The sequence below is a fragment of the Coturnix japonica genome, chromosome 18 (genome assembly GCF_001577835.2).
Source record: "Coturnix japonica isolate 7356 chromosome 18, Coturnix japonica 2.1, whole genome shotgun sequence".
Classification (NCBI taxonomy): Eukaryota; Metazoa; Chordata; class Aves; order Galliformes; family Phasianidae; genus Coturnix; species Coturnix japonica.
This window is the reverse complement of record NC_029533.1, coordinates 4,679,069-4,706,314: the sequence shown is the minus strand read 5'-3', so window position 1 is coordinate 4,706,314 and position 27,246 is coordinate 4,679,069. Positions and strand designations below refer to the sequence as shown.

General features: G+C 55.2%; 1 protein-coding gene across 9 annotated transcripts in view; it reads left to right on the top strand.

The window, feature by feature from the left end:
* The window catches only part of RBFOX3 (RNA binding fox-1 homolog 3), a 106,432-nt gene that overhangs the window by 34,563 nt on the left and 44,623 nt on the right, over positions 1-27,246 (top strand). For 6 of the 9 annotated variants that reach the window (XM_015879970.2, XM_032448353.1, XM_015879975.2 and 3 more), the window contains exon 2: positions 13,597-13,702. The gene's annotated coding sequence lies outside the window, so the exon portion shown is untranslated. Of the gene's footprint in view, positions 1-13,596; positions 13,703-23,230; positions 23,327-27,246 lie in introns of those variants that run through there. The other 3 variants (XM_015879976.2, XM_032448352.1, XM_015879972.2) reach the window with 2 other exon arrangements.

The window sequence follows — 27,246 nt, the reverse complement described above, 5'->3', positions numbered from 1 at the left end:
TCGCTGCTCCATTGCAGAGCAGAGGTGCCCAGGACATCAACAAGCTCTGCTGTCACCCTGCTCACAGCAATATCTGTGGCTGGTATGAAGAGATCCTTCACTGCCCTTTGTTTGGTGGGGGTTGGGGGGCACCTGCTGGGCACTGCTCAGTGCAGCACAGACACCCGCAGTGCCACCTCTCACCGGCGTCGTGGGAAGAGGCTTCTCTAGACTGCTAATGTGGAGCATAAATCGTGGTGGAGACAGGGTAGGTCAGAGGAGGGAGGCAGGAGCAGCAATGCATTGCAGTCAATGAGACACCGTCCTTAGAGGAGAACACGGGGTCTGATGTGGAGCAGAGGGAGCGCTCCCGCTCCGTGCTCTCCTTCCAGGTCACTGACAGCTCTCAGCTCTGTGCTCACTTTGCTGTGAGGCTTCTGCTGCTCCTGCACATCCCAACAGTAGGGCCTGACCCCATGCTGGGGATGGGGGGGGGGGGTGGACTGCATGGCTGCACCCTGGGGCTTGAGGTCCTGCCCTGGGACTCAGGGTCCTGCCATTGACATGCAATTTTGGGCAGTGGGAGGAGAGCTGGGGTTGGTTTCATGGTGCTGTCCCTTACCCATGTGCCCCCATCTCTTCTCACAGGTTGTGCCCAGGGTTTGTTCCCCCCCCCCCCACCCCCCAGGCAGGGACTGCAGCGCGCTGCTCCATGGAGCTGTATTTTCAGAGACTGCGGGGGATGTTGTGTGTGTAAAATTAGCACTGCCTTGTTAGTCCTTTTCAGGCTAATTCGGAGTGAAATGCTTTAGCAGCGGTGGGCTGATTCTATCAGGAGAACAAGAACTAATTAAATTCACTCTGACCATCAAGCAGTAAATTATTTATACCCAGACAGATGCAATCTAATCTCTAGCATCCAACCCAACCAAACCTGCATCCTACTCGATTCAGGGCTGGGGAGGCAGATTCAGAGCACAAAAGGGCAAAGGGAGGGCAGGGGGCACAGGGGCCAGAGGGCCCTTTGCTTTTGAGCATGGCAGGGACTGAGGGACCCTCCTCCTCCTCTGGGGATGAAGGTCTCATTACATGCTGTGGCCTCTCCTCCTGCCCATCAGTGCTGTGTGGGTGCATGAGCCGTGTTCATCTCCCTTAAGGTTTGTTTCATTTTGGGGTGTCTGACCCCATGTCTGATCAGCTCGTTCCCACATCGCAGTGGTAATGTGAGCTTGGGCTGCTTCAGAGCTGCAGTTTGCTCTAATTGCTGTTGAGCCGACGTTGCTCTCCTTCTCCCCAGTCGAAAGGAAAAGTGTAAAACCATTTGTAGCCCTTCAGGGGGGTGCAAGCAGCCCCAGCAAACTGCCTGGGCTGGGGTTAAAATATTGTGTTAAGCATTACCTGGCCTTAATTTATATGGGAGGGACTCAAGCTCATGGCACAGCTGCTGCCTTTGCTTTCCTTGGGAAGGAGATCTCCATCCAATGTTGCAGTGCTGTGCAGGGAATGCTCCTCTCCCCCAACCAGGCTGTGGGTTGGGACAGGTGATCCCAAATGGTGTTTGTAGTGGTGATCAATCTCTGCAGCAAAGGAGGGAACTCCAATTCTGAAGCAGGCTCATAACTCTGAGCACACACATCCCCAGAGCCCCGTGGCACTATTAATCCTCTGCACTCCCTGGGGCAGGGAGGGATGGGGGGAATGTCACCTTGTGGCAGGAAAGCTGTGACACGCTGCCAAGCTCCCTCGTGGAGATGTCTCCTGCTCTCCAGATCGTTGCAATGGACCATGTGGCCTGGCAATTGATTTAGAAAAGGAGGGGGGAACGGTAAAAGAAAAGGCAACTGCTTAGCTCTGGTTTTGCTGCTGCTGAGAGGACAGATTTGCCTGCTGGCAGCTAGCTGCCATGAAATGGATGAGCTATTCAAGTGTGGGTTATGGGTTTAGGATCAGCCTGCCTGGGCTGCGATGCTGAGCCCGGATGGATGCACGGTGTGGGGCTGTAAGGGGCCATTCCCAGGGGTCCCACAGCTCTATGGCTGTGTGTATATGTGCAGCGTGGGCCTCGTGGGGTGAAGATGTGCTGCAGCCCCCCACGGGCAGGGAGATGGGGGAAGCGGTGTGAAAAGCATGGCTGGGTTTCAGCTGGCGGCCGAATTGGATAATAGGAGGTTGATTAAGCAGGCTGCACTCGGAGGAGGGAGTTAAGCATTTCCCTCTGGGCTGGGTGAAATTGGTTGGAAGGGAATGCGGGCTGTGCATGAGGCAGCTGGCTGGAAGAGAGGGGCTTTGCAGCAGCAGCAGCCGGCAGGGACAGTGCTGTGCAATCCCTGTGCCATGCTGTGCCGTGCTGCCACAACCCGTGGAGCTGAGCTGTGGGTGAGCTCCCACTGAGCTCCCAGCTTCCCTGGGGTGCTCACGCTGCGCCTCGAGCCATCAGCACATCTCTGCTTGTGGCTGCATGCTGTGCTCCTGGTACTCCTGCACCCATCCGTGCCCACTCTGCCCATCCTCAGCTTCCACAATCCCAAGGCCCTGGGGTTTCTTTCTGCTGCTCCTTTCTTCTCTCACTGGGTTGCATCTGGACTGAGGGGAGAGGGAAGAGGGATCATTGCTGTGTGTCTGCACAGGAGATGAGCTGCAGGGCTCTGTGGTGCTCTGAAGCAGCACCAGGGGAACGTGGTGCTCCCAGAGAGCTGTGCTGGGGGCTGTGCTGTGCGGGCATTGCTTCAATGCAGGAGCACATGGGTATCATGACAGTATATCATGACAGTATACCCTTCCAGTCCCAGAGGGGTAGTGATGCAGGGATGCGATGCTGTGGGATGAGAGCAGCCCCCATCCCATCCCATCCCATCCCATCCCATCCCATCCCATCCCATCCCATCCCATCCCATCCCATCCCATCCCAGTGCTGGGCACGGCGCAGCCCCGCTGTGCAGCATCTGGGCTCACAAAAAAGCACAAGCATTCTAAAAGTTTTATATATATAAATATATATATTTGTATTTTTATTTTCCATTTTTGCCATAGTTCCCCATCCCCTCTCTCACACTCCTTGTTAAGCTGTTAAATCACTCCATTTATTTAGTACAAGCATTGCTGAGAGCTCATTTTTATCTTGGTGAAAACCAGACTTGCTCATGGGCACATAATGAAATTGTATAAATATACCCTTAGCTGGGAATCTAATTTATTTTTCCTGTTCATTATGGGGTAGAAGGCCATTATGAGATGTATAACTTTTTTTTTTCCCCAGTGCTGGAATTGAAAGGCTGGTGCGGGCTCTTTTTATACTGATGATTTCGTCCTGATTCAATTTAAAGCTGGTTAGAGCTCAAATACTGGAGCGTAATTGACAAAGATCGGTGTGGGTTGTAATGCTAATGTTGTGGCGGCGGGTTTGGCAGCGAGGGGCGGCTCCCAATAGGGGTCGGTCACTGTGTGCCCTGGGGACGGGCGAGCAATGGGGCCAAGCGGGTGGCACCTATGGATGTCCCCATTGTGAGCGCCCTGCAGGCAGAGTGCCACCCTGTCCGCGTGTCCGTCAGCGGGATTGATTTTTGACGGTATTGATATTGCTATAAAGTCATGTTTATAGAGCTATAATTAAGCGGGGCCATTTAGCAGGCGGTGTTAAGTGCCGAGTAGATTTATGGAACGGTTCAGCCTTCTGCGGTGTTCTGTTTCACCGCGGAGCGCACCGGGTTTGTATGCGCGCTGCGATTGGATTTGGTTGACAGTGATTAGGATAATGGGGGTTTCCAGGGTCGTATTGCCGAGCTAAGGAAACAGCAATTATTGTCCCGCTGCTGTATCAACTTAATTGCAGCCATTTGCAAGCAACACAATCCCAGGCGTGTGGGGCGAGCCGGGGGGGCAGCGGGGTGATCCTAAGCCTTGTTGGGTGGGTGAACCTCCATAGAGGGGCAGGGATGCTCTGAGTACTGTTCCATTTGGGTTGTGAGGCTGGAGAGCTGGGCTCTACCCAGGGATGGAGGGGGCTGTGTACCCCTGTGCCCCTCCTGCAAAGCACAGAACGAGGTGAGGTGAGGGATGCTCCGCTGTGAGCAGCTCCATCCATCCATCCATCCATCCATCCATCCATCCATCCATCCATCCATCCATCCATCCACCTTCCTGGATCAGGACAGCCCCCCAGCTCACTCTGCCCCAGTTCACCCTGGGGATCAGATGGGTTTGTGCCGACTCAGAGGTGTTAAATGGCTCTAAATACTCTTCACGCTGCAATATCTTCACCGCAGCGTTTAATTGAGTGCCACTGAAATGCCTATAAATAAATGTAAATGCCTCTGCCAGTGCCCTCCTACAGCATCTCCTGAGCTTGCAGGAAGCCAATGAGTGGCTCTGCTCCGGATCCACTCCTGTGCTGTTGTCTCCTGTCCCCACCTGAGAGTGGCGGATCCCCCTGGTGGGATCCCTGTGCCAACCACAGCAACTGGCACACGTCAGTGTGGGCATTCACACAGTGAGGGGCTGTGTGTGGGGCTGGTGAGCTTCTATCTCACCCCCTGACTCCTGATGGAGAAAGGGGAAAGCTTCACAGGGCAGCTGTGCCATTGCCCTGGGGTGCAGAGATTGTATGGGGGTCAGCCCTGCTTTGAGTGATGCCATGCCATCCCCTCCCATCCCATCCTGTCCCATCCTATCCCATGCCATCCCGTCCCTCCCACCCTGCTGCCAGTATCCCAGGAGGTGCTGGGGCTGCGCTGCATCCATCTGTGTGCAGCAGCTCGCCAGCTGTAGCAAGAAACAAATCCAAGGGCAGGAAATCAGACAGCAGAAGGAAGGGAATGGAGCATTTCACGGCTGTTTGTGCTGCTCCTGCATCTGTATTTGTGTCCAGATTCCTTTGTGATTGGAGATTCTTATATACTAAAATAGACGGATTTCCCACCAGACTGCCTTAAATCTCTGCCACATCAGGCTTTGAGTCCAAACAGACAAGATGTGCGTGTTCTGTTTTATCTATTGCAAAAGGTACTTTTTGGATGCTGGTGTGCGGTGCTGCCTCCCAGAGAAGCAATGCTCCATTCTTCCCACGTTTCTCTTCCCTGAGCCTTTATAAGATAATTAAACCAAATGGAATAAGGAGCCTGAGAAAAAGGACGGTGCTGCCTGGGTGTGGGGTGGGCGCCCCATGGCACGGCCATGCTGTGCAGGGCTCAGGGCTTGGGATGCTGTGCCAACTGCATCCCTAAATAGGATCCTCAGCCCTGTCACTTGACTGCCTCTTCAGTGCTGATGAGCCACTCTGATGTTACTATTTAAAGCCCTAATTGCTTTAATCAGCTCGCCGTTGGCCTGTGTGCAGCTCAGGGGTCCAGGCGCTGTGGGGTGCCCCCAGCCTGGCAACAAGGGGGGACTGTGCCCTTGGGGGAGAATGTGGGGGCTGTGGGGAGAAAAGGAGCTGCTGTTACCATGGGATAAAGGAAGCAACAGCTTTAACGAGCCGGGAGTTCCCCGTGTCCTATCTCCCTTTGCTCACCTTTATCACCATTAATTACACCCCAGGGTCCGAATTCACCTTTGGGGCTGGCAGTGATGGAGGAGGACAAACCCCACTCCTGTTCCCTTACAGCAGTGGGCCATATCCCAGCCCAGGCTGCAGCTTTGCCCTCCCAACACCTCAACCTGATGGTGGCACAGGGTTGAACTGTAGGCAAGGGGACATCAGCATCTTCCATCTCCCTCCCCACCCTCCCCCTTCCTTCCTCCCATCAGGTGCTGTGGGACCGTGGGTGACACCATCCCAGCTCACCCTGGGCTATTAGAAAGCATTGCACAGCAGTGCTGCCGCTTCAAGCGGGCTTCCTGGGGAGCGAGGACATCTCTGCGTTTATTCAAGGACGTCCCTCCTCAATTAAATCCCGGCATGGACAAAACAAACGGGCTGCTGAGATCAAAGGAGTTCTTCTTCCCCCCCCTCCCCTTTTTTTTCCCTCTTCTTTTCTTTTTAAAAGCTTATTTCTTTGAAATTGTTGAAAAGATGCATTGGAGGGAGAGCTGTGTGGGTTTTTGTTTCCATTAGCCTGGTAGGGAGGAGGAACTTCCATTCAATTCACATCAAGGCGTCTGCCTGTATTGTTGCAGAAGTGGATTGTTGGTAAAGATTGGTTCTGGGGCAATGGCCTGGGAACATTGCGGGCTGGGACTCCCCCTGTACTGCCCTGCAGTGCCACTGGGACATGGGGTGCTGCCTCCCCACATCCCCTTTGGTCTCTGCCAGATGTGGCATAGCATCACAGAATGGCTCTGATTGGAGGGGACCTTAAAGATCACCCAGTTCCAACCACGCTGCTATGGGCCAGTCGCCCCCCATCAGCTTGAGCTGCCCAGGACCCATCTAAGTTGGCATTGGGCACCTCCAGGATGAGGCATTATGTGAGTATCCCCATCCCCAGAATGGCTGTGTTGATATGTCAGGGTGCAGGGAGCAGTGGGATGTCTGCTGTCCCCTCCTGGGATGGGGTCCCCCCTGGTGGCATTGTGCTGAGCACGATGATTACACATCCCCTGGGATTGATGGTGCCATGAAAGCATCAGGCTGACCCGGGGGTGAGGATTTATGATGAAATCTGCCCAGACAAAGGTTTTATTGCATCCTTTACATGGTTGAGCAGGAGGATCACACCCCACACCCAATCCCTGTGGGCTCAGAGCATCGCACACAGCCCTGCTCCCATCCATGAGTGCTGTCTGGACTATCCCCTGTCCCCTCCCTGGTGCTCCCCCACCAACCTCATTGTGTTTCCATGCATTGCTGCTCCTGAGCTGCAGCTCCAGCTCTGCCCTGGGGTGTTTGGCTGCATTTCTATGGGGGGTGAGAAGCAGCTGTGCCCCCCCCCCCCCAGGCCTGACCTCCTCCTGCTCCTTCTTTCAAGGATCCGTCTGTGCAGAAATTGCCACCGGCCCCGTTTCCTTTTTCCTTTTAAATGGTGTCACTCTTAAATTTCCTGGCTGCTCTAATAGATTTTTATATAATCACTACAGTGCACTTTTAAAGAGCGATAGATCACGTTCATTGCTTTTCCCCGTGATTAATTTCCCATAATAGTCCTCTGTAACACCAAGGCAAAGAGAGGAGAGAGAAGAAAACCCCCACATTATCCACTTTGTGCTCCGAGTATAAATGAATTAGATTTAATTTTTGTTTAATTGTTTCCATAGCTCAGCCTGGGCTAACTTTGCAGGATAATTTATTTTGCAGTCTTGGGGAAAAGAAGGGAAGGAAGTCTGCAGCCGAACGGTCTGCCTGTGGATAGTGCTTAATTACAGCTGATCGTCTGATCTGCTGGTAATTATTGGCGTCTCGTTAGGCTCCCTCCTGCTGCACTCCCCCTTGTTCTACTTGGGTCAGTGCACAGAGCAGGGCACGGAGCATTGCATGGAGCAGGGCACGGAGCATTGCATGGAGCAGGGCATGGAGCAGGGCACGGAGCATTGCATGGAGCAGGGCATACAGCATTGTACAGAGGAGGGCACAGAGCATTGCACGGAGCTTGGCATGAAGCTTGACATGGAGCAGGGCATGGAGCAGAGCGCTGAGCAGGGCATGGAGCATTGCATGGAATGGTGTACAGAGCATTGCATGGAGCTTCTGTGTTTCCATGTGGTCCCCTGGTAGCAGTGTTGTCCCCGGGGCAGAGCACAGCTTGGAGGAGCTTTGTGCCATCCCATCTCAGATCATGGGAAGAGCAGCGGGGCAGGAGCAACCACATGTTCTCAGAGCCCATTAATCACTGCCAGTGGGGGCATCAGGCCCTGCTTAAAATGCATCGGCAGTGCTGAGGTGAGAGCAGGAGCTTGAGAGAGCCTCTGTTAATCTGCTCCCTCAGAGACTGGCTACCTTCGGCCTGTTAATCAGTTGCAGTAATTACAATCCCAACTTTACACGTGGAATGTTAATTAACACACGGATTCAGGGGCCAGCAGCCAGGCACTGTGTGCCCGCTGTGTGCCACGCTGCTTTTGCTGCATGGTTCCTGGGTGCTGGGCTGTCACTTGGTGGGCTCGGTTCTTGTGCTGCTTATGTTTTCTGTCTGGAGAGCTGGTGTTGCCTGGTGGCTCCCATCTTTCACTGTCGCCTTTCCCATGAGTTTTCAACCAGGTTCACTAAAGCTTTTCTATTGCTGTGTCCGTGCTGCTCATAAATCTGGGACTTGTCTCTCCAGGCCCTGGGTTGTTGCCAGTCTTTAGGTGATCCAGCTCCTCAAAATGAGGAACACTTCTCCTGGCATTCCTGGCTCCCTCCCATCACCGACAGCATTGCAAAAGGCAGCGGGGCTCAGATGCTACGGCAGCTGCCTGGAACAGCAGGGTTGGGAGCAGCAGGGCTGCAGAGCTGAGTGCAGTGGCATTTGGGGACCCTGGGGCATCACATTGTCACTGTATGTCCTGGAGCCTCTTGGCATGAAACCCCCATGGAGGTTGGAGATGCTCACGTTTCCCTGTGATACACACATTGCTGTGGACATAGGCTGCCTTTCCTGGTGCACTGGCAAAACTGGGCACTGGCCCTGGTGATGCAGCTGTGTTCTGGGTGCACATTGGATTGGGGAGTGCTTTGGGTTTGGGGTGTGAGTTGAGTTGGGTTCGTGCATCGGTTTGGGTGTGAGTTGGGTTGGGAGAATACGTTGTGTTGGCTATGCACTTTGTTGTGTATTGGGTTGGGTGTGCATCTTGGGTTGGATTTGTACATTGGCTGTCTGGGATTTGGAGCAACAATGGCTTACCATCGTGGGGCAGAGCCATCCCAAGCTACCATGGTCCAGGGATGGAGCAAGCCAGGTCTGAGCACTGTGTGTGATCAGAGGTCACAGTCCCCCTTAAGCAGAATTACCAATTTCCTCATTCCATGACACTGAGCCCTGCGGGGTTTCCAGAGGGCTGATTATGGGGAAGCTGTCATTTCCATCCTTAAAATGTGAGTAGTGAGTGGCAGATGGCGAGGGAAAGAGTTTAAGATCTAATAATGGCTGGAGGAGTGGTGAAGGCATCCCTGAGCAGCCGGGGTGTCACCTTGAGAGGCAGTGCTGTGCATGCAGCTGGGATGGCCATTCTTCAGGGCAGCTCCCCTTGTCCCACCCCTGCTGAGAGCATCACAGCCGTATTTTGGTCCCGTGCTTGGCGGACGTGCTGCTTCCAGAGCTGCTGACAAGGATCCAACTTCAGGATACCTCAGTCCTTCTGTGCTAGAAAGCACTGGCGCTTCTCCATGCACCTACTGCCTGCTGGCAAAGCACCAGCTGGAGCACCAGAGGGAACAACAGAACCTTCTGGGACCGTCCCCGCAGGGCACTGGAGCTGCATGGGGGAATGGCACCATGACTGCTCCATGGCAGTCCTGTCCTGCTGCAGGCACAGATGCTTTCTGTTCCGTTCGAACTTCTCCATCTTATCATTTTAGGGATTAACTGAAGTGTTTCTTCCTTCTCTCTCCCTCCTTCCCTCCTGTTACGTACAGCTGCGCATGGATTTTGGGGTCATGCTTGTTTACATCGGCTCTATTTACATGAATGGTGTTTGTTTTCAGAAAAGCAGCAGAAATCCCATACAAACACACGTTCCTTGCATCCCACCTCTGCCAGCTCCCAATAAAACCCCTACCCACAGCTCAGCAGCCCTATGTGCCAGCTGAGAACTCACTGCTGTGTGCACACATGTGGGCACGTGGTGACCCACTGTGGGTTGGATGCTGAAAGCTGGTGTAGCCAGGGGCGGTGAGGATAAGCTTGGGGAGACCCTAACCCTAACACACAGCAAGATTGGGGTAGGGGAGATGAGCATTTAAGAAGGAAAAGCAAGGGGAGGGAGGAGGTGTGTGGGGTGCCTATAAAGCTCCCATTCTCTTTCTGTGGGTCAGGTGGGCAGAGCCTGGCTTGCAGCAGAGCGGTGCTTTGTCGGAGCTGCTGCAGTTGTGGTTATTAGCAGGGATGCAGAGACCCAGAGCCTCAGATCTCTGTGCGCTGCTGAGGGAAATAAGCAGAGCTGCCTTATCACGCTCATTTAACTGGTTAATACATCTTCAGAGCAAATAATGCAGTCTGTGGGTGAATTGCTTAACCAACCTCATTACTATTGTGCATTTAGCAGCTTGGAGGAAGATAATACCTTTCAGGTTTGACCCAATTTTAGTTTTTGTTGTCATAACCATGGAAAATCGACCTTCAGAGACCCTCAGCAGTGAGCCTGAATAGGAAGTGATTTACAGCAAAAGTGCTGTGTGGAATACTTAATGCACTTGTGCAGAGGAACAGACTGCACCGCTCCTCTGGCACCCGGCCCCCCCGCAGCAGGTGCTGCCTGTGCCCTCCCCCTGGGCACGCACTGCCCTCAGGTGGTCCCTGTGGGGTGAGGATGGGGCTGCCATGGCCAGGGGCTGCGCTGCCAGTCCTATTCTGAGCGCTGGGGAATGCACAGAAGGGTTGAGTGTGTTCCTAATGGTGAGGAGCCAGAGGGCTGCAACAGAGGGACTGTGCCTGCAGCTGCTGTCTGTATAGGGGTAGGTCCCTCTGACCTCTCTGGGCTCTTCCCAAGCCCTTCTCCATCCTGTTTTTCAAGGTGGTTTCTCCTCCTGCTCCATGCCTCTCTCTCTCTTCCTTCCCAACCCTTTAGTCTCATAGAAATGCACCTCCAGTACTAAATGAGGCTGCGATAACTCCCTGTTCTCTGGAGCTGGGTTCCAACATGCAAATGCAGCGAGCGGGGCACATCCTGCTCCCAGCGCCCGCTCTGCTCCTTAATGAGCCCCTTCCTTTGGCTCACTCAGCCTTCCCTGCCCGCAGCCTTTCAGGACTTAGCGCTGCGCATCGTGAGCAGCATGCACTGTGTGCCGTTTGGAGCTCGTTATCTCGGGCTCTGCAGCACTGCATGCTGATGGTACAGCAGCTGCTCACCCGCAGCCCCAGGGGCTCCACATGGGGCCCTTTGTAGCACAGGGCCCGGTGACAGCAGGAGGGGATGCAGTGTGGTTTGGGGGCTGCATGGGTGCTGGGGTGAGCTCTGCTTTGCACTCTTTAGGTTACATTCATTCTGCTGCTTTGCAGCTGAAGGAGATGCTGCTCCCTCGGCGCAGGAGTTCAGAGTCTTTAGCCTTCCTCTGTGTCACCTCTGTGGCCACGGATACCTCCAGGTGTGACGTAAGTGAAGCTTGGGGAGAAGCATCTTCTGTTCAGCATCGAAATCCTATTACCCAACGCTGTGTTCTGCTGCACAGATATCAGCGTGGCGCAGATAAGTGGGAAATAGCTCCTGATCTCAGCTGCTGCAGCCTCTCTATCTGGGGCTGCACAGGCTCCGAGTGCTGCTTCAGTGCATTTGCTGCTGAAAGAGTCCCCTGCTGCTGGAACAAAGGGAGAATAGCTGCCCGTGTTCGCCTTCACAGCCCTCCCCTCCACCTCTCCCCCCCCCACACAACCCAGCCCAAAAGGACAGTTCTGCATAGCCATGCTGCCGCAGTGAAATCCAAGTCACAGACATGTATGGGTGTTTGTCCTGCAGAGATGGGGCTGGGGCAGAGCATTGACCCAGCAGCCCAAAAATAAGCAGCTGTATTGGTACTGAGGTTGGCCTTGGGATCGCTGCTGCAGTGTTATCACTCCTCTTCCCTGGGCTGCTGCTGGCTTTGATAAACCCTCTCCTCAGCCTTCCTGGGGTTGGGTTGTAGATACAATCGCAGTGGTTTATTGTCTGGGACCAGCTCAGCAGCACGCAGGGTGCAGTGCACCTGGGGATCAGTAATGCGCTCCCACGTCCCACATTCATTGTGCATAAGCGTGGAGTCATGCAGGATCCCAAGTTGGAAGGAGCCCACAGGGACCACAGAACCCAACCCCAGCACCACCCAAACCCAAATCCTACAACAGAGAGCCATGTCCTGGCACACCCTGAGCTCCAGCAGCTCAGGGCTGTGCCCATTGCTCTCTGTGCAGAGTCCTTCCCTCACCCTGCCCTGACCCTCCTCTCACATATCTCCATGATGTTCCCTTGGGTCCTAAGCATCTCAGGTTTTATCTCATCTTGGATAAACCCTGCAGTGCAAGAGTTGAACAGCGGGTGGATGTGTCCATGTTGGTGAGGAGATGCTCGGGAATGGAGCCCAGCGATGCTGCACGTGGGCTATGGGCACCCTGGGGCTGTGGGTCCCCTGCCTGCAGGCAGCAGTTTGGCGGTGATTAATGGTGGCTGTGCCAGTGGGAGAGCACAGGAGCCGCGTGCGTGATTAAAAACCGCTCTCAGGAGCCCGCACGGCTGAATCTCCACTTAACCCTGCGCTCCGCTTCGGTGTCTGGTAACAAAAATAATCAAAGGAGGAGAGGAGCAGAGCTGCGAGTGGAGCTTAATTTGAGGGAGAGCTGCAAATGGGTTTCCGTGCAGGGTGGATTAGGAAATTGGGCTGTGACAGATTGACTTCAGAGGTGACTGATGGCGGGGGTTGGGGGGGGGAGGGGCTTTGAAGCGTAAGGTTCTGTTGAGCTGCGCTCTTGCTACACGCGTTAATCAGGAGCAGAGCCTAATGAGCAGGAATAATTGGATGGAAGGGGAATTCCAGCAGGTTGGGGAAGCCTGGGGACTCCCTGCATGGCTCTGGGTCCTCTCTGTGGTCTCGCAGGTGCAGCTCTTGCTGCAGGCTGCATGCAGTGGGGATGCCTGGAGCTGAGGGTACCCCATGTGTGGTGCTGATGTCTGAGTTGCTCCGTGGGCTCCCAGCAGTGGCTCTTGGTCCCTTTGCAGCATTATGGGATGGGGCAGCTGTGCAGCTGCTGCACAGAGACTGATGGCCCCATCTGGGTGCAGTGCTGCTCACTGCTGGGATGCTGCTTGAATCTGTGCTGGTGGTGCTGTTGGCTGTGCCCTGTCCTGGTGTCACCACCGACCCTCACCCAGAGCTCCGTGCTGCTCAAAATGAGAGGGATGCTTGTGTGCCACGCTGCTATGGACACTCCTTTTCCCTCTTCTCTCTGCTTTGTAATGAGCCAACCTTGGAGGACCTTGAAAGATGCTCCTGCTGCTTCCCAGTGACTTATCTGCCCCCCTCTGCCCCCTGTTGTGCCATGGGGATAAATCTGCTCCCAGTGCAGGGCCCGTCTCACTGCACTCACATCACTCACATGGGGTGGGGGGGGGGCAGTGCTGGGATTCGAGGGGTAGATGGTGAATGCTCAGTGCTAAGATTGATGCTGTCCCACCTGGTGTGAGGAGAAAGGCTGTGACAGTGGGGGGTATGTGTTAAAGGATTGCCCACTTTGCCCAGTGGGGGGAAAGCAAAATGGAGCCATCCAGACAATGTTGGACTGCAGCTGCCTCCCAGGAGCTGAGGGGCTGGGGGTGTTTGCCTCTCCTATTCCCCAGGCTGTGTGCTGCATCCTGCTTTGGGATGCCCCCACCAAGGGGAAACCCTGAGCACTGGGGGGCCATGCTGTGCCCATTGCAGCCAGGTGGGATGTGTTATGGCCACGAGTTGCGTGTTGGGATGGGGCAAAATATACATGAGACCCTGCAAGCTGTGCTGCTCAGCAGCTTTGCTGCAGCCTCCTCCGTTATTAGTGGTGATGCCTACACAGGGACAGCACTGGAGCCTCTCCCTCTCTCTTGCAGGCTGAGCAGCCGCTGCTGTGAGACCCCGACGGCTCTTCCCGACCACACGCAGGAGCAGATATCAGCGTGAGCTCCAGCTGCACCCACAGCACCTCTCCATCCCCAGGTATGTCCATCTGTCTGTCCCCACACAGCTGGGCAGGGAGGGAGTGCGTGGTCTCAATGGGGCTGAAGCCAGGTCCTGCTTCCCCAGGGCCATGCCTGGTGCTGCAGCCCATGGTCTGATCTGAGTTATTCCATACCTGGTACCGGCACTGTGCAAGGGGTATGTGCCACCTGCCTGGGTGTGAATGCTTCCATGGAGCTCCCTCAGAGTGTGCCACCACATGTGGGGTAGGCGCTGCTTTACTTGGAACCCCCGTCCCCATAGATTGGAGCTGCACGACATAGGCACTGCATGATGATGGGGTGTTGCATGGGATGCAATGTGGTGTGTGTGCATCTCTCATGTAACGGCACCCAGTGGTGTGGGGAGAGCCCATCAGCACTGCTGCACTGCTTCATCTGTCCCATGGGAGTGCTCTGGAATGGGAAAATGAGTGTGAATTGGAGGAGCTGAGTCCCCCCCTGCTGAGGGCAGAGGTTGTCCTGAGAGAAGGATTAAAGCGAAGCCTCTGCGAGGAGGCTGTGCAGATGTATTTCCCCAGCTGCATTAATCAGCTTGAAGGCAGCAAAGGAAGCTGAGCTCTGTGTATCACCTTGAAGCTCTTATTTTATTATTTTTTTTTTGTCTTTTAGAAAACTTTGGGTGGATGTTATTGCTCATGAAAGCGAGGGTCTGATCATGCTGGGTAGGAGCAGGCATAGTGTGGGCTGCCGCTATTATGCAAGCTTCCCACATGCAGCTCTGCCAGTGCATGCTGTTCCAGAACAACAGCCCCAGCCCACCCCCAGGGCTGCACAGCCCTGTGCTGCCCCATGCCCTGCACTGCCACTGGGTCCTATGGGCTGGGGTTGTCCAGCCTGGGGCTGTCATGGATGGCCATGTGGCATCCCAGCCCTAGGGCAGGAGCATGGTGCTTTGCTTGGCTCAGGGGGCTCATAGATATATCCTCTATGCCTGCATGTCGCTGAGCCCCAAGGAGATGCTCCCCATCATCCTTCAATCCAACTGAGCCCTCCCCGCGGGGAAAGCGCTCCTGGAAGGAAGGCTTGAAACTGAGCAATGGAAAAACATCAGAAAGGGGAGCCCTCGAGGCGCTTTTGTTCCGTGAGTGGGAGTGCTAGATCCGCTTAGACATGAAAGGCTGCAGCTCCATCCCCAAAGTCAGGACGGGGCTACGGCGAGGGGGAGGACGGGGGGCGGCTGCAGGGGGAGGTCAGCCCGGGAGCGGCTGTCACCGGGATCCCCTCTTCCCCCTCCCCTCTGAGTGAGGAAATTGGGTCACACTTGAAAGTCAGTTTCTTGGCTGTGGATTTAATTTGGCTTTTCCAGGCTAGTTATCATATAATAAATTCCAGGAGATTTATAGAAAACATGCCCAGGGAGGCTTAGGCGGTGTGTAACAAGATTTGTGCTATTTCCCGCTGTAGAGCAGATCCAGTGAGCGCTGTGTGCCCGGGGCAGGGCTGGTGCACTGTGGGATGGGATGGGCTTGGGGACCCCCAGCTCCTGCAGTGGGGCCATGCATCCCTATGTATCCCCATCCTCCTTGTTTCCATTCCTCAGACCCCTCAGTGAAAGCCTCCCCCACACTGTACTGCAGCCACTCCTCCCCCCCAGCTCCTCAGCTGCCAACAAGTGTCTGCAGGACAGTAAGCTGAAATCTGCAGGTCCTGGCTCACTGTGCCTTTGGGAAATGGCTTTGCTCATTGCTTTGGGGCAGGCATTAGTTTTGCTGAGATTTCTGATGTTTGCAGCAAAGTGGCTGGGAGAGAACCAGCACAGCACAGAGGGCACTGCCAGCCCTGCTCCCCACACTGCCTCTCTCTGCTAACGCCGCCCAATTAGTGTCTTATTAGTCACTCCGTGTGTTAAAGCATTAAGAACAATTAAGGGTGAGAAGAGTTTCCAGATGTAGCAGCAAGCTCTGGAGCCGGGAGCTGGCAGCTCTGCTTGGTGCTCCCATATGGAAACAATCTCAAGCACAGCAGGGCTTGCTGTAGGACGGCGTCCTGCTGTGGGGCCAGTGTGAGGATCCCAGGGCTGGTTTGGGGTCCTGGGGTCGGTGTAGGGCCACGAGGTGGGCTGTTCCCATTGGGGTGGGGTGAGGATGTGGGGCTCAGGGCTGAGCACATTGGGTCACAGTCATCGAGGCTGTGGCAGTGACACCAGTGCTGGGAGAGGTGTCCCTGAGCATCAGGATGTGCCTCAGCACCTGCTGAAGTGCTCCTTGTTATGAAGTCTGCATGTGAACTCGGGTCTGGTGCTTATGTAGTGGCTGGGCTTGGTGTGGCCCAGTCCCTGTGTGCCCAGCAGTGCTGGCAGCCCCACACTGTGGTGCTGGGAATGCATCTGGGACAGCGTGCGTGGGGGACGATTGCCTCGACAGAGATAGCTCGCTTGTTTTGACACTTTGAGGCACGGGAGATGTAGCACAAGCAGATGGGGGTGACTTCAGAGCCTGAGTGCAAGTGACTTCAGCTCCCTAAAATAGTCCCTGGTGCAGAGAGGGGGCATGGAACTGTTAGGGTGCTCCAATGTGCGATCCCAAATGGGCAAGGTGGGCGCTGTGTCCATCGGTGCAGTGGCTGCAGGCACTGCTTGGAGGGGATGGTCTTCGGTGTGCTGCCATCGTTCTCCTCCTGCTCTCCCCAGGGTGAAGCACACGGTGCATGGACAGATGGTGCTGCTGAGTGACCTTGCAGCTCCGAGCTGTTCCTTCAGCTGCCGAGTGATGGTGGGAGCTGCAGAGAGCGAGCAGCGGTGCTGCAACCTGCTCAACCTGTCAGCTTCCAGGGCTGCAGCCAGAGCACAGCACAGGGCTGTAGGAGCCCATCAAAGGGGGACTGCAAGGAGGGGGCTGCCCCACAGCACTGACACTGTGCCTGGGGATGGAGCACCACACTTCACTGGAGCAAAAGGAGCTGCAGGGCTGAGGGAGCACCCAGTTCCTTGGGCCCCCATGGGCAGGTGCTGCTGTGCCCATCACCAGGGCCATCCCCATTGCAGCAGCACAGCAGCTCTGCATAGTTAACATGCAGCGAGTGTTGTACTCGGGCGAAATTTAGACGTAACGTTTTTTTATTTTATTATTATTATTATTATTATTATTTTTTTTGGTGCTCGCATGTAAATGTGGGTAGGTGCTGTCCTGATTGATGGCAATTAGCATTTTCTAACGGTAACAGCTGTTCGGATTGCCAGGAGGCTGGTACCTCGCGCCCACGCTGCCATCTGCTCCGCTGGGCACTGCCTGGGGAGCGGCACAGCGCTGCAGAGCCGCGGCTCCGTGCTGGGGTGCACTCAGCAGCATCTTCTGCTTTATTCCTTATTTTGCTTGGTTTGTTCTTTTTTCCCTTGGGTTTGTTGGGGGGGAGATGATAATAACGCAAAAAGAGGTTTTGGGGTTTATAAATAGCTCGTTCTATTGATGATGGGGTGGAGGTTTTCCATCTGATGCGTAGCTCGGATTTGGGAGCCAAGCAGTGCAGTGTGCACAGGGATCCCAAAGCATTCTGCTCAGCCTTTCTATGGGGAGGTACCCCAGGAGATACCCTGCGCTGTGCTGCTCTGTTGCTGTGGCTCTGGATGGGCTGTTGCTGTGCACAAAGCACAGCCGCCCCTCCTCGTTTCTCCTGGAAATCTCTCTCCTCCCAAGCAAGCAACCCAGAAACACACTTGCTATTTTTTTTTTTCCTTCCTTTTTTTTTTCTTTTTTTTTTTTTCCTTCTCACAGATGCAGGAGGTGGTGACTCATAGTCAGCTTGGAACTGAGTAATGTACCTAGATGTTTCTCTGGGTGTTTTTCCAGGTTAGAGCAGAAATTCTTGCATGGTCCATATGTGCAGCATTCTGAACTTGGTGCTGCTCAGGGCTGCTGGTGCCCGGTTGCTGCTGCTGCTGCCCATGGTGCCATGCTGGGCCGTATGCACTGCAGGAGGGCTGCAGCTTTGGTAGGGCACTGCTGCCCCTTGCTGCATCCCACTTGCTCAGTGCTACTCTGTGCTGCTGGGCTCCATGTGCTCTGCCCTTCCCCTGCTGCTGGGAGCTGTGCTCTGTGCCATGCCCGCTTTTCTGGTGCTCCCCAGCTCCTGTGGCTCAGATCCCGTTGGCTCCGTTCTTTATCCGCTTAGTTCTGGGGCTGCTCTCTGTGAGCTTTATTCCTCTCGCTGAGGACTTTATTTCCTCTCCTTGCATTAAGTAAAGCTCTGCACTCCTGGCAGTTTGGAGGCGGTGCCCTCTGAGGTGCTTCTCTCCTTGCTCCCAGATCCAGCCCTGCTTTGCAGATGGAGTTTGGAGATGGATCACTGAGGCTGAACCAACACAGGGCCATTTGCACTAGGGTCTCATTGCAGCCTTAAGCCTGCCCGAAGCCCCAAGCTGCTTTCAGCCAGGAGCACTGTCTAGGGGAGCCCCATAGCAATGCTGGTGCCACTGCACATCCATGGGCCTTGATGCCATGCTCAGGGCTATGGCACACAGCAGCAGAAAGGAGCCCAGCTCTGTGTCCACGTGTCACCGCGCTCAGTCCTGCGGCGCTCTGAGTGGCACGAAGTTGTTTCCATGACACATGATTAGCTCTTCCCTGGGCATCACTCACATTGCTCTAAAAAGACTCTGGCTTTCCTCCAGCTGCTCGGTAAGCTGCTTCAGAACAGAGGCCAGGGCTGGAAGTGTGGAGCTGTGGCCGGGCGCAGGGGATGCACACAGCCCTGGGGATGGAGGCAGTCAGTCAGTCAGTGCTTTCCGGGCACCACGAGGTGGATTTCCCAGTGCAATGCTGTTACCCAGCAGCACCGCAGAGAGAAGGGATGGTGATTAAATGACAAAAGGTGAATTATAGAGAAAGTGCTTTCCTCCTCTCCGGAGAGCTCCCACGCTTTCTCTGAGGTTGGATTCAGAGGCATTTCTGTTTTTTATCATCCCCCCCCCCCCCAACCCTCCTCAATTTTCCTTTTAAGAACATGAGTCAATTGCAGCGCGCACAAAAGGGGAGCGCTGGGAGCCTCAGCTGGGGGCTGCATGCTCCAGGGCCGTGTTGGAATACATCCCTATGGCACAGCCCCTCCAGCCTTCCCCAGCTTGAGAAGCTGAGAATCACAGCCATAGGGCCCTGGGGATCGTTCCATTGGGATGGCTCTCTGTGCCATTCTGGCAATGGCACCCAGGGATGGGATGGGACACAGGGAGCTGGGTACTGTGGAGGCACCGTTCTGGTGTCAGCCAGCAGTGAGGTCCCTGTATCCCAGGGTTGGGGTCCATTGCACGCAGCCGCTGTGCTATGCTGTGTCTGTATCCAGTATTCATGGGAGCCTCACCTGGGGAAAGGTGACCCTGGCACTGATTACTCGTTAAATTCTGGCAGAGAAGGAATGTGGCCCAGTCGTTCCCCCCTTGAAATCAGAGCTGTGTGTGGAGGGGGGATTGAGGAGGCTGAGGGCAGGGGAACAAACCAAGCGTGGCATTGACATGGGGCCAACCGTGCTGCCCCTCTGAGGTGCTTCTCCTGCTGTCCCCTATGGGGCCCTTCCCTCTCGGGGTATGTTATGACTGGGGGATTCTGTGGGTCTGTCAGCCCTAAAGGGCCCAGGCACAGCAAATGGGAGCCCACCAGGACCTGAGGAGCACAGGGCTCCTGCAGCTGCACCCAGAATTCAGGACTGGATTGTTCTATTAGAATGCAGTTGGATCTGCTCCGTTGATGTGGGGTCTGCTCCAGTTTGGGACCCAGCACTGCCACACTGTGCTCCAGGCTTAGAAAAGTCCCATAAAAACCCCAAAAGGAGCTGTAACTGAGGGGGGGCAGCCTCAGTTCTGTAGCAGCACGGAGCCCAACAGCACTGCTCTCTGCCCTCTGGGCTCCATGTGCTGCTGGGTGCTCCTTCCTTCACCAGTGGAAAACAGCCCCGCGCTGCTGTCATCATCATTTTTCCCCTCAGCTGTTTTCCAAATCCATAAAGGAAAACTTCTCAGAGGTGTCAGCAGCCCAACAGCTCGCTCTGCTCTAATGAAATGGCTCCGGAGCGCAGAGTTTGATCTATTTTTAAAGCAATTTCTGCGCTGTCTCTACCCACCCTCCCACAGCGCAGCTCCATCACTGCTCTCCCATCACCCCACTCCTGTGCCGTGGCTGTGCTGTGCCCAGAGCGGCTGCCCCGATGCTTTGGGGCTGGGGATGCTCCTTCACAGCAATAGCAGGGAGCAGCTGGGGGCACCCAGTGCCTTTCTGACAGAAGGAGAGCAGCTCTGTGCGATTCTTGTGCCTCCGAGCAGTAGATGTGCTCTGCTTGGAAGTTTGGTATTTTCTCCTCATTTTGATGCCCTGTTATTAAAACTCAGTTTTTCTACGAATAACGCCCTTTAAATAGAACTCATCTCCCAGCAGTGACTCATCTCTGAGCAGTGCTGGGCAGGGCTGGTATCACAGCACTGGGGATTCCCCCCGGTGTGTACTGTGCCCCATTGGTACAGGGGTCAGAGTTCGGGGCTGAGGCACCATCCCTGTGCCCCAAATGTGGGGTTCAGGGGAAGGGTGTGGGGCAGAGGGTGCTGAGTGACCCCGTGCCTGGCACAGCCTCCACAGGAGGGCAGGAGTGGAGCAGGCACACCCAGCAGGAGCTGCTATTAGAAGCTCATCCCTGCTGGTGCTGCGTGGGGCAGGGGGTGCTGCACTGCCCTCACCAGATCCTTTTCAGCCACTCCTGCAATCCCATCGTGCAAGTGCTAAACCTGCTGATTAACAGCACGGCCCAGAGGCTGCTTCATCACTATTTGCTGCTGCTTTGTCTCTGTGTCAAACCCTCTGGATGCAGAAGGGACACCCTGGCTGCAGTGTGTCCCATGGCTGCAGTGTATCCTATGGCTGCCATGTGCCCCATGGTTGCTGTACACCCCATGGCTGCCATGTGCCTGCAGGGATGCTTGGTTTCCCTTTGCCATAGGCTGGTTTCTAGCTGCAGGGAGACCCCAGGATGGGAATGTCTGCCCCACAGTTGGGTTTATTGCCCAGCCCTCCCCATGGCTCCACGTGCTGCAGGCGGCTGTTCCTTGGTGAGCACAGTCAGGGCGGTAGCAGGCGAGCGCCGGAGTTAATTGGCAAAGTTGTGGGTGGAAGGAGTAAGTGACAGAGTGCTCTGGGGCATAATTGAGTGCTGCACAGAGCGTGGGAGCGGGGAGAGGGAGGGCTGCGGGTGGGACGGCAGAGCAGAGCTGTGTGGGGAGCTCAGGGCTGGGAGGGGAGAGGAGTTGGGACTGAAATAGGCACTGGAGGTGTGGGAGAGAGGGGGGCTTCCTGAGGCGGAGGGAATGTTCTTATCCTCAGCCATGTCCTGTGTGCAAGTAGTTATTTCCCATCAGGGTGGAAGAGGGCACAGGAGCATCTCTGACAGTGGCAGGTTGAGCTCTGAGCTGGTGAGGGCTCCTGCAGACATCAGCCCTTGCCCACCCTCTGCCCCCTCCCTGGGAAGCTGCTCGCTCCAGCGCTAAGTTTTCCTATCACGATGATTATTCTTTCTGGTCTGGCATCTGTTAAAGTGACAGCACCATGGGAAAGTGGACGGATTGGAACAAATTTCTCATAAAAAGTAGCTAAGTTGATGAAACCATTACGGTGCCTGCATCCGGCACTCAATCATTGTGACACAGCGGGGGAGAGATGCGCGTGTGCTGGACACTGAGATCTGCAGGAGCATGGGGCTGGTTGGCCTCACCACTGCACCATCCCATCCCATCCCATCCCATCCCATCCCATCCCATCCCATCCCATCCCATCCCATCCCATCCCATCCCTCTGCCAGTCCCAGAGCTGATCTTTTCCTCCTTTGGGGGCTCAGCCCTTTGTGAGTGTGGCATTTCTCTGCTACTCTGGCTGCACGCAGAGCATGGAGCCCTGGTTACCCCAGAGATGCAGGGGACACACAGGCTTCTGCTACAGGTCCTGCTCTGCTGTAGCCGAGGGGGTTACAGGGAGGAGCTGGGATCCCTGCAGACAGTGGGGCTGTGCAGGGTCCTTGGCAGTGCAGTCCTTGCAGGGTCACAGGGTTGTATCAGTGAGGACCTGCCCGTGCCCCGTGCTGCATTCATGATGTGTATATTGGTTGCCCAGACACACTCCCCCACTGCTCCAAATTCTGCGGTTGCTTTTTGATGCAGATGTGCTGCTCTGAGGACCACAAAGAGCCTCCAGCGAAGGCAGCTTATCTCCAGCCCAGGTCCCAGCAGTGTTTAAATCCCATTTCCACTCCCACCCCAGCATCATGCCTTACTGTGGTCCCCCTCTGAGTACCAGCTCAGGAGGAAAACCCTTTTCCTGGAGGCACCGTGCTCTGACCTACATGGCAGTGATGCTCTGGTGCATCCCAAGCCCTGCACAAGGAGCTGCCCAGGGGGAGGTGATATTTCAGGAACGTCAAGGCTTCTCAGCAGCAGCCAAGCAGTCAAGCTCCTTTTGCTAGGAGCTCCCCTAAGCACGGGTGGGTGCCCACCCCATACACTGCATGGCAGCAGGGCCGTGATGGGGGCCCAGGGGTGTCAGGCTGGGAGGCTGTGCTGTGATGGAGCATCAGGAAAAATGCAGCAGTTTCCCTTTGCATCACCTGTTTTTCTCTGTTGGGCTGCAGGGGGATGTGCCCCAAGGTGTGTATGTGTGTATGAGGGGGCTCAATGTATCCTGCAGGGCTCTGTGGGCTCAGTGCTGGCAGACCCCTCACTCTGGGCTGCCCATTGCTGCCATGCCCTTCCCAGCAGTGCTGCAGGAATTGCTGCCTCCCTCTGCATTCCCCTTTACCTGTGTGTTCTCCCAGTGATGATTTAGAGCTGGAAGTCTGCGCTCCGACATGGGAAGAGGTTCCCAAGATAAAATAATCTCCGCCAGCAGCTGAAGTGACAGAAGCCCCATTAACAGCAGCATATGCCTGGAAACACACACACAGATTGGGGGAGGGGGAGCAGGAAGGGAAGGGGGGGGGGGATCTCTGATAATTGCTCTGCTGCCATTGGGACGCTCTGTGCTAATTTACAGCATTAGCAGAGCCGGGATGTGGTTCCTTCTCCTGAGCCCGGGCAGGGCTGTCCCCTGGTGCAGGCAGCTGTAATTATCCGCATTTAACTGAGGGCTTGTAAAATCTATTTGTCTAGCAGAATGCGAGTGTAATTGCTGTGAGTTGGAGGAGGATGCAGGAATGGCTGGAGCAGAAAGTTGGGTCCCCCTGACTGCACCTTGGGGGCTCTGTGTCACCCTATGGGTGCTGGGTGCAGCGCAGCAATGCACCCCATGTCTGTGCTCTGCTGAGCCCTGAGGTGAGCACCGAGTGCCTTCAGGGCATCTGCAGTTTCCATCCTTCCCTCTTCCACGTGCTTTTTTGACTAGAGCCAAGCTGAGAGCTGGACGCGCTGGGAGTGCAGGAAACAGTGCTGGGGTGGCGATTGCTTCACCTGTGCCCTTGGCCCATGTGCAGCTCATTGGCTGCCCAGGGGTGGGACCTTCCTGCTGTAAAGCAGGAGCTTGGGGTGGGGGGGAGTGCTTGTTCTTTGTAAGCATTTCCCTTCCTGGCACCTGGAGACAGGTTGCTGAAGCCTGGTGTTGCATTGCTGTGGCTGGAATCCGCTAGTTGCTGTGGAGCTGGTGGGGTGAGTAATGTGCATGCATGGGGGGAATGAATGCTGGCAATTTGGGGGCTGCTGTGGCTCTTTGCTGTGTTTGGAACACTGAGGCTGCTCTTGGAGTCTGTGCTGGAAAGATGGTGTTGAAATGGGGGTGTGTGGAGAAGTGTTTCTTGGTCTGGAAGCGGGATGTGACGGGGGGGGGGGGGGGGGTGAACTTTCATCCAGCAAAAGTCTGAGAGGCAGCCGTGCGACATCAGCAGCGCTGAGCTGTGATCAAGAGATTTCTGTGAGCTCTCTGATTTAGCAGCAAAGAGACGTAATGAGATCCAGGGGCTGAGAACCAGGCAAATTCTGACTACCAACAAAGTGCTTTTAAGTCTTTGGGATGGTTGTTAATAACAGGAGCAGCTCCAGTCCATGGGGGATTCTCCATCACCTGTGCCCCATGTGGATGTGGGGTCTGAGGGGGCTGACTCCATCCAATGCACAGTGGAGGGAAGCAATGCTCAGCGCTGGGACAGATGCCCTTTTGGCAATACAGAGTTTTGGGGCTTGTTGGTCTTATTGTGTGTAAATTGTCCCTCTCTCCTGCAGGGGAAGGTCTCTGCTTTGCTTATAGTGTTGGGTAATGGGGTACAGTTGACTTTCTCAAAGTTGCACTCCCTGTATCCACTGGCTCCAGCTCCTTCTTGGGGAGGAAATTGGTTTTGGGGTCCCAAACCAATTGGGGGGCGGTGGGATGTGTGCTTGCACAGCTCCTTATCTCACAGGCAGGCAGACAGATGCATGTTCCGCAGCCCACCCGCATGCTTTGTGCTCCCCAAACCCCCGAGCTGGCAGAGCTGTGGGCGGGCAGCCACAGCCCTGCGGGATGGGGGGAAGCACGAGCAGCGGGTGAGCGGGCAGGACATCAGCTCTGCAGGCACCGGGATGCTCCCCCAGCACCGTCCATCTGCTCCTTCACTGCTGTGTGCAATTTGTGCTGTGGTCTGAGGCCAGGCTGCTCCATTCCTTCCGCTGGGAAGGAGCTGCTGCCAGGAGCTCACCGTGCTGAGTTCTGCCTGTATCCCTATGGATGAGCATCCTCCTGGTGATGCAAATAGCACCAAGTCAGGCTCTGGATGGGGACTGTGCTCACATGGTATTGCAAAGCCTCATCTCTGTGCTGCTCAGAGAGCAGATCCTGCAGCAGGACAGTGGGGCAGTGCCCACCTCCCCTTACACTGAAGGGATGGGGGGGGATGTGGAATGGAAAGAGTTAATGCAGGAGGATTTTTACCCTGTGGCGTAAACACAACAGAATGCGTGTTTGCCTTCATTTGCATATCGAAATGTGTCCTAAAGGCCCTTCGTTTGGGAAAGTTCTGCTTTTTTTTTTTTTTACTCCGTCTTCCTATAGAAAGGAGGAAATTATTCATAATTAAAAAGTAATAATAATGCGGAATGAAGGAGACCAGCTGTATAATACCCGGCACAAAAGGGGGAGCGTGGGGAATCTATTTTTACTGGTTTCCACAGCAACTGAGATTTTGTTTACAGTGATTTTCCTCCGGTGCTGCGAGGCTGTTCCCAATTTACATTCAGAAGGAGCTCTTTGCACGGGAGCCCATCGCTGGAGGGTGCTCTGGGCACATAGGGAGGATGCTGGGGCTGAGGAAGGGCCCTGCAGCCAACAGTGCTTCTGGTCTGCAAACTCTAGAGAGAAAGTGTGCATCACCTCTGCAGTGTAACCGGTGGAGCAGAGATGCTGATTGTTAGAGAGCTCTTTAATCTGGCAGGCGCGAGCGTTGCAGGATGCGGTAGCTGGAAATTGAGGCTCGCCTGATGGGGATGGGTTTTTTCTTTTAACGAGGGCTAATAGAGAGATGGAGCAATTTGCTGAGAGCTCATTGCGTTCCTTGGCGCTGGGTCTGGCCCTCTGTGGCTCCCTGGAGCAGCCATGGAGTGGTTGGAGTGAGCGGTGTTGATTGCTGCGGGAGCAGATCAGCTCCCCAGGCAGGGCTGGGGGAGGGCTGTCCCATGGGGCAGGCTGATCCTGGTCCATACAGGGTCTGCAGAGGGCACAGCTTCTCAATGGATGGATCTGGAGAGGGGCTGTCCTGTTCCCTTGTGTCCCCTCCCCATCCCTGTCCCCAGGTTGATGCTGAGTAGCTCTAACCCCATCCCTATCCCCAGGTACTTCTGAGATACATCCCTCGGGTTCCAGCTCTATGCTGCCCATGTCACCAGGGAGGACATCCCTTGGGAGCAGAACTCTGCTTGCTCACCTGAGGGTACCCTGAGCATCCAGGAGGTGTGTGTGAAGGGGTTTGCTTGATTACAGCCTTCTTTTCATAGACATAAGGCAGAGCTGGGTGTGATGCTCCCCAGCAGCAGTGCTGAGCCTGACCCCCAGCAGCTGCATGGACACAGCCCCTTCCAGCTGCACAGCTCACCTGGGGATGGCTGGGGGTGCTGCCCTGGGAGCTCTCCTTGTGTGCACCAATAAAGGAAGGTTATTATCACCTATTCCAGCTAATTTTCTGAGGTTTCTAATGGCTTTGGGAAGCAGGTAATTGCAGTGATCACATTACATGTGTAGGCATTAAAGGGAATTGAGGGGACTGTTTGTTAATTAGCTGTAGTTGTGTGGAACCTGAAACATATTAACCTTCATATAATCCCAAACTATTAGGGATGAAGAAGGGATTTAATGATGGGAGAAACAGCAAAACAAAAAGCAATTAGGGCTCTTTTCCCAGCGCTGCTGGTGCTCAGGTGTGGGGCAGAGCTGCAGGTAGCTCCGGCTCCTTGGGCAGCAGCACCCCTGGGGGCTGGGGGGGAGCTCATGCTGGAGCCACGGGTGCTGGCAGAGCTGCCACACAGTGGTGTCTGTGCCTGAGCTGTGTGTAATGCTGTGGTGTTGGTGCTGCTGCACTGCTCTGTCTATGTGCAATATGGGGCCGGGTGTGCTGGTGGGACCCTCAAGTTCTGCCACAGCTCTGCAGGGCTTTGCAGCCTAGCAGTGGGATGGGAGCAGTGTCCTGTGCTCCCTTGCATGTGGCAGTGCAGGGGAGCAGAAGCCCCCGGGCAGAGGTGTGTGCAGCAGCGGGGTAGGGGGGGATATGACCTCCCCCAACCCTGCGGGGCAGAGGAGGGGGCTGCAGGGGGCCGTGCTGAGCCGCCCATTGGAGCTGCAGGGATGGATAAGTCCTGTTTCTATGGTAACTCCTCAGCATCACCTCCTTCCTCTCCGACGTCGGAGCCCGCGATGTTCCCCGGCAGCCCGAGGCTGCTCCCCCCCGTGGCAAAGCCCTTCAGGTGCTCGGGGGCTGCGGGAACGTCGGGCGGAGGCGGAGCGCTGGAGCTGCCCGGTGCGCTCCGGAGCTCCCGGTCCCGCATCCCACCGGGTCCATCCCCTCCCCTCAGGCCTTTCTCCATCTGCGGGCCGTATTTCGTAGCCCCTCCTGCCCAAAGGTGTCAGAGTTCGTGAAGCCCCTGACAGCTCCGTGTTCCTGCCGGGGAGCCCCGGTGCTTCACCACCAATCGTTAATATCCATCAGCACCGTGCAAACAAACTCCCCGCTCCATTTATTCCACCCAGCTCCAGATTTAATTAGGTTTTCCAGTTTTCCGCTTGTCCTGGGCCGATCACTCCTTAAAACAGTGGAGAATTAATTTGCACCTGCTGTCAGAAAGCGTCTCTCCCCAGTTAGAAAAATAATTAAGCCATCATCACACATCAGGGGTAATGAATCACTGCACTCCGCTCCCTTCACAGGTCGTTTGTTTCTTTCCACACTGGCAAAGAAGGTGTAAACTCAATGTGAGCAGCTGCCAAGTTATCCCGGTTCTCTCTCTGCCCAATTTCATTGGCTTTTCCAGCTAAGCCGGGTCCTGGTGTGCTGGGATGGAAGTTGGTAGAAGGGAGGTGATGGCACAAACCTGTTCCATGTCTGTGTGCA